Source organism: Ailuropoda melanoleuca, chromosome 8 (genome assembly GCF_002007445.2).
Source record: "Ailuropoda melanoleuca isolate Jingjing chromosome 8, ASM200744v2, whole genome shotgun sequence".
In the NCBI taxonomy this organism is placed as follows: Eukaryota; Metazoa; Chordata; class Mammalia; order Carnivora; family Ursidae; genus Ailuropoda; species Ailuropoda melanoleuca.
Window position 1 is genome coordinate 52,704,021 of NC_048225.1, and position 6,453 is coordinate 52,710,473.

Consider the following 6,453-nt stretch of genomic DNA (forward strand, 5'->3'; position numbering starts at 1 on the left):
AAAAAAAAAAAATCTAAAAAAAAAAAAAAAAAAAAAGAAGAAAAAGAAAAAGAAATGTTCTTAGTCAAGTGAAGGTGAGTTCGGGTGGGACAGCATAGGGGGTGGGAGGACCTGGCCCAAGCAGGCAGTTCTTGTGTTGCAGAGCCCGTTTTGTTCCAGGCCCTGGCCAGGCACTGGGAATCCAGTGGCGAACAAGATAGGCAGAGGCCCTGCATGGTGGTGATGATGGGAGAGTAGGACAGTGCTCGGCGACAGTGTCACAGGGACCCCTCCCCCAGTGGGACTGAGGAATGAGGGGGGACGACCCAGGGGTGCAGGAGGCAGGAGGAGAGTTCTGAGCAATGACTCCCACAAGGCTAGACCTCAGCGACGCGGCCATTTCAGAGTTCAGGTTCCTGGAGCCTAAGCCGTTCTGGGGGGTGAGGAGGCAGCTGGCACCGCCATGCCTGGCTGCTGGGGAGCAAGGACAAGAGTCCAGGGAGTCTCCTTGAGTTTCTGAGTGGACAGAAAATTGCCCTATCAGGGCCTGCCCAAGGGAGGGGTTTTGTCTCTTTGTACAGAGGAGGAAAGTTACTCTCAGGACGAAGTAAAGACTAAACCGGAGTCGGAGTGTCTAGGACTGGTTGGGGCAGTGGTGAAGTGTTCCTCCAGGAGCAGCAGAGGATGGGAGGAAAATGCTGACCTCTCCTGGAGTGAAGTCCTCTCCCTGCTCATCCACAGTCCTGGCCTTGTTCACACCTCTGCGGAAGAATCGAAGAGACAGCGAACCACATGGGCAAGACAGGGTGGCAGCCAAGGAGGGGAAGACAAGGCTGGAAGGAGAAGTGATGAGAGAGAGGGGCTGACTCTTGGGCCTTGAATGCCAGGCTAAGGTGGCTAGAGGCTGATGGAGGTGATGAGGGCCAGGAAGCCTGGGAGCTGCTTTCCTGCCTCAAACCCCACTCCCTGGGCTCCTTGGAGGCAACGACAAGGAAGAGGGGGGGGCTGTGGGGAGAGCCCAGAGCTCACAAAGGTTCCGCTGTGCTTGGCCAGGGCTTCCGCCAGAGCCCGCTTGCCTGCTTGCTTGCTCTGAGGGAAGGATCTGATTCAGAAAGGTGGTTGCCCAGGGCTCAGGGCCAGGCCTGCTGGCTGCCAGCCCAGCACAGCACCCTCACGCCAAGCTCTCCATCCTGGGGCCTCCTCATTCCTCTTTCTTTTGGTGCTCCTTGTTAGACCCCAGTAAAATTCCACAGCCTCGCACTGAAGATATATTCAATGCTGGTGGCCAGTGCTCACCTGGGGACCTGGGGGGGGGTGCACATGCCCAGGATGGTCCAGTGGGCACTTCCTAGGGAGAGAGACATAGGGAAACTGCTCTGCATTGAGCACCTACTATGTGCCAAGCACTGGGCATTTGTACGGTTCATATTTAATCCTCCCAACCACCCAGCAAGGTGGGTATCTTTTTTCCATTTACAGATAAGAAAAGAAAGTCCCAGAAAGGCTAAGTGATGACTGCAAGTCAATAGCAGGGCTAGAATTCTAACTCAGGTCAGTCCTGCCTGTGAATCTAATCTCTACCTAAACCCTGTAGTGCTTTGTGCAGGAAATGGCCGTGTCCTGCACGTGTCTGATGCAGAGTGAGGTTTCCATGCAAGTTGCCTTTATCAAATACTTTCTCTGCTGGACCTTGTGAACCTCAGGGCAATTCTTCAGGTCAGTAACCTTCCTCTAAATGTAATGATGGAAGCTCAGAGAAGCTGAGCAACTGGTCAAGGTCACAAAGCTTGCAGCAGAGGATGGGGGCAGTTGGGAGAAATTCAAAAGAAGTGAGGGGGGTGGAGGAAGCTAGCCCAAGTAATGACAGGAATTTTCAAGATGCTCAGGGTGCCAGCTGAAGATGGGGAGTATCCCTAGGAGCTGAGTGGTAGTGCTGCTCGTGGGGTATTTGGCCCTGACTCTCAGTGGGCTCTCACTCACCAGAAGAGCAGTGCTCAGGGAGCCTGGGTGGCTCAGTCGGTTGAGCGTCCAGCTCTTGGTTTCAGCTTAGGTCATGATCTCAGGGTCCTGAGATTGAGCCCTGCATCAGGCTCTGTGCTCAGCAGCAGTCTGCTTGAAATTCTCTCTCCACCTCCCTCTGCCCTACCCCCCGAAAATAAATACGTAAATCTAAAAGAAAGAAAGAAAGAAAGAAAAGAACAGTGTTCAAATGGCAGGGCTCAGGACACCCACCTGGCCCCTTGTTTCCTATGATACTTGCAGCAAGAAAGGGCCTTAATTGGACCTATTTCCCCTTCTGTCAGATAAGGGCAGCTGGACTAGGTCTTTGATTATCTTTTTTAAGCAGCGGTACTTTTCTTTAAAATAGTCTTAAACTGAACCTCGATATTCTTTCATCTGCTCAACAAATATTTATTGAGACCTTCCAGGTGCCTGGAACGTATAGTTGACTGGATTTTCTTCCTACTATGAGGCAGTCTGACATCTGGTAGAAAAATTAAGGGGCCCCACCCCTCTGCTCAGGATTAGAATCAGCCACCTGGGCTACCAGGGGACCACATCCTCATCTGGGAGCCTACCCATCAGAGTTGACCTGAGAGGCTCACTGTCTGTGCTGACAGGAACCTTAGAGATAGCCACATACTCACAACCAACCACATCACAGATTAGATGGCAAAGGCCCAGAGAGTAGACCAGGCCATGGGTCCCCTGAAGCAGTCTCTTCATGGCATCATTAATCAAAGAGTCTTCGCAGAGTTGTTAGAAAGCAGGCATGGCTGCGAGGAGAGAGAAGCAGGGAGGACGCATGGCCCGGGCAAAACCTTCCAGGTGGGAAAGAAGCCGTCTTGCAGAGGCCAAGCACCCCACCTTCTCCTGCCTGGCAGAGGCTTCTGAACAACCTGCCCCTCCTCTACCCACCCCCACCATCCTCTGCCCAGAGCCAGGGTGCCCGCTTGGGGTTGGTGACAGCAGCCCCAAAGGAGGTGTCGGATGGCCGAAGCCCTCCATCGTAGAAGCTCTGGAATCTTCCACAAGCCCAGCTCACCAAGCTGTCCTTCTGCCAAGCTGGAGAACGGCTGACTCCTGAAGGGGACCCTCTCCAAGCAGGTAACTTGATCTTCTGCTCCCCAGCACCAGCCCATCTCTGGCTACCAGAGCTGGAGCCCTGGAGAGTTTATGGCAACATGGCAGGACCGGGGAGCAGTTTTCAGGGTCAGGAGAAGCAGCTATCAGGAGACCCAGAGCCAGGGTGAGTGGGGGAGGAGATGGGACTGACAGGCCAGAGACCCGGGTTCTAGCCCCAGTGCTTCACTGACTTGCTGTGTGAGTTTGGGTAAATCACCTCCTCTCTCTGGGCCTGTTTTCTCATAGGGGAGTCTGCTAGAGGAGTGGTTCCCAGAAACTTGCGGATGGACTGGCTTAGGGCTCTGATGCCGTTTCAGGTAAGGGTCTGATTGCTCTGCATTGGGTGACCAGGCTCCTGCTGGCTCTGTGTCCCACGGTCCTCAGCCTCTCTCAGCTCTCATGGAACATTCTAAAATCAGTGGAACTCCATTGGGTGTGGTTTCCATTTCCTTCAAGATAACCAAGTAAAACAGGGTTTTCCTCCACAACTGCAATAAAGCCTAAGAATGAGCTGGATATAGAACTCGTCCTGTCTGAATCCCTAAATTGACAAAACCAATGTGTGAATAATATTGCGAAATAAAGCTTTGTTTCTCGCCTGGAATTTTTTTCTATCATATCATTTTTTACTATCATGTCATATTTATTTTTCTACTATCAAATTTTTTAAAAAGATTTTATTTATTTATTCGACAGAGATAGACACAGCCAGTTAGAGAGGGAACACAAGCAGGGGGAGTGGGAGAGGAAGAAGCAGGCTCACAGCAGAGGAGCCTGATGTGGGGCTCGATCCCATAACGCCGGGATCACGCCCTGAGCCAAAAAAGACAGACGCTTAACCGCTGTGCCACCCAGGTGCCCCTCTACTATCATATTTTTAACATATCCTTTTTTTTTTTTTACTACCATCATATAAAGTATGCTGTTGTAAGCTCACCACTGTCCTTTATTGAGATTACGCTTTTCCCATTTTATGTGCCATTTATAGCATTGAAATGTCTTTTTTTTTTTCAAATGAAATGATGGTATGATAGTACATGGTAGTTCTCTGAGTAAATTTTTTATCATATATTTTTTACTATCATATCATATTTATTTTTCTACTATCAAATTTTTTTTAAAGATTTTATTTATTTATTTGACAGAGATAGAGACAGCCAGCGAGAGAGGGAACACAAGCAGGGGGAGTGGGAGAGGAAGAAGCAGGCTCACAGCAGAGGAGCCTGATGTGGGGCTCGATCCCATAACGCCGGGATCACGCCCTGAGCCAAAAAAGACAGACGCTTAACCGCTGTGCCACCCAGGTGCCCCTCTACTATCATATTTTTAACATATCCTTTTTTTTTTTTTACTACCATCATATAAAGTATGCTGTTGTAAGCTCACCACTGTCCTTTATTGAGATTACGCTTTTCCCATTTTATGTGCCATTTATAGCATTGAAATGTCTTTTTTTTTTTCAAATGAAATGATGGTATGATAGTACATGGTAGTTCTCTGAGTAAATTTTTTATCATATATTTTTTACTATCATATCATATTTATTTTTCTACTATCAAATTTTTTTTAAAGATTTTATTTATTTATTCGACAGAGATAGACACAGCCAGTTAGAGAGGGAACACAAGCAGGGGGAGTGGGAGAGGAAGAAGCAGGCTCACAGCAGAGGAGCCTGATGTGGGGCTCGATCCCATAACGCCGGGATCACGCCCTGAGCCAAAAAAGACAGACGCTTAACCGCTGTGCCACCCAGGTGCCCCTCTACTATCATATTTTTAACATATCCTTTTTTTTTTTTTACTACCATCATATAAAGTATGCTGTTGTAAGCTCACCACTGTCCTTTATTGAGATTACGCTTTTCCCATTTTATGTGCCATTTATAGCATTGAAATGTCTTTTTTTTTTTTTCCAAATGAAATGATGGTATGATAGTACATGGTAGTTCTCTGAGTAAATTTTTTTATGAAACCCACTGAACACACGGGGTAACCACCACCCAGATCAAGAAACAGAACATAGTGATAGTTCTTTTTTTAATGTTCTTTCCCCAGCAAAATGAGAAGTTGGCAACTTTACATTGCTCTCCCACTATTTATTTAAAATGTACCCATCTGTAAAACTAACATTTGGGGACCTTCCGGGCCAGATGATCTAATGTCCCCATGCAGTGTGAGCACTTGGCCGTTCCGTCTGAGCCCTTGGAGCCAGAGTCTCTGGAGCTGCACCAACCAGAGGGAAGTAGGCTTGCCTGGAACTCTGCCCAACCAATGCCAGGGGAGAGGGAGAATCTGGCCAAATAGCCCTTCAGATGTAGAACTCGGCACTGCTGGCTGCTGAGAGCCAGGGCCAAGGGACAGTGAAGAGGAGTGGCTTTGGGCAAGAGATGCTGGGGGATGAATCACTTCTCCCACTCAGGCCTCTCTCCAGCCGCTTTTCATTAGCCATTACTCTGCCCTCCCACTCGCCCGCCTTCCTGGACACCTAAGAATTCCTAAGGGCTCTTCTGTGCACCAACGTGGCCGTCCCTTATACCACAACCAGTTCGCAGGTCGCGCTTCCCAGACCCAGGAGACCATTCTTGACCTGTTTTATCTCTTCATTGATACAGGAGGAAATTCTGGCACCTTTCTGAAAGGTTAAGAAATTTGTTCAAAATCACACAGCAGGCCAGGAGTCCAGGAGGCCACATCCGCTCCACCAAGGTAATGCACATTTATCAAGGACGTGCTTTGTGCCAAAAACATAGGAAAGGGTGACTGTAAGTAAGGAAAAAGAGCCTTTCTGTTCGATAAGTATTAAGTATTCTGTTCAATAAGCATGTACCAGCCCTCACTGCATACTGACCATTCACACATTCAGCAAATATTTATCGAGCAGCCCCTCTGTGCCACTTGGCTGCAGTCACTAGTCCTTGGGGAGGTCACAGCCTGGTGGAAGGTAAGGCCAGACAAAATATGTACAGATGAAGCTAGGCAGTGATCACAGTAATGAGAGTGGGATAAGAGATGGGGGAGAGGAAGTGTCACATGAGGTGGCAGCATCTGTGGAAATCTTCTGGAAGGCATGGTATTTGAATTTGCTCTCAATAGATGAACTACATTCCACCTACTCAGCTCCCCAGAGTCTCCCAGAATGTTCCTGTCCTGCTAGCATTTCAGTATTGGTCACTATTAGACTAAGCCTTCTGCTAAAAATGACTGCCCTCCTGCCACTAGTGGCCTTGGCTTAGGGGCTTGTTGTCACTCAATTAAAAAAACAAAAGTTAGTTGCACACACATGTAGTTCAATTTAGAAAGCCTACAAGGCTTGTAACGGAAAGTAACAGTCTCGCTGCTTAAAACACAC